A 252-nucleotide genomic window follows, 5' to 3' on the forward strand; every position below is an offset into this window, starting at 1 on the left:
ACGTACACTGGAGACAGAGATGTGTACAGTAGAGACAGAGACACGTATACTGGAGACAGAGACCCGTACAGTAGAGACAGAGACATGTACAGTGGAGACAGAGACATGTACAGTAAAGACAGTGATGCGTACAGTGTAGACAGACATGTACAGTGGAGACAGAGACGTACAGTGGAGACAGATATGTACAGTGTAGACAGACATGTACAGTGGAGACAGAGACACGTACACTGGAGACAGATATACGTACAG

The 252-nt window shown here is 46.4% G+C and overlaps 1 protein-coding gene across 1 annotated transcript in view; it reads right to left on the reverse strand.

The window, feature by feature from the left end:
• The window catches only part of ccdc65 (coiled-coil domain containing 65), a 15,161-nt gene that overhangs the window by 1,417 nt on the left and 13,492 nt on the right, over positions 1-252 (reverse strand). The gene's annotated exons all lie outside the window — the stretch shown is intronic.

The sequence above is a fragment of the Nematolebias whitei genome, chromosome 14 (assembly GCF_014905685.2).
Source record: "Nematolebias whitei isolate Nwh7 chromosome 14, NemWhi1, whole genome shotgun sequence".
Classification (NCBI taxonomy): domain Eukaryota; kingdom Metazoa; phylum Chordata; class Actinopteri; order Cyprinodontiformes; family Rivulidae; genus Nematolebias; species Nematolebias whitei.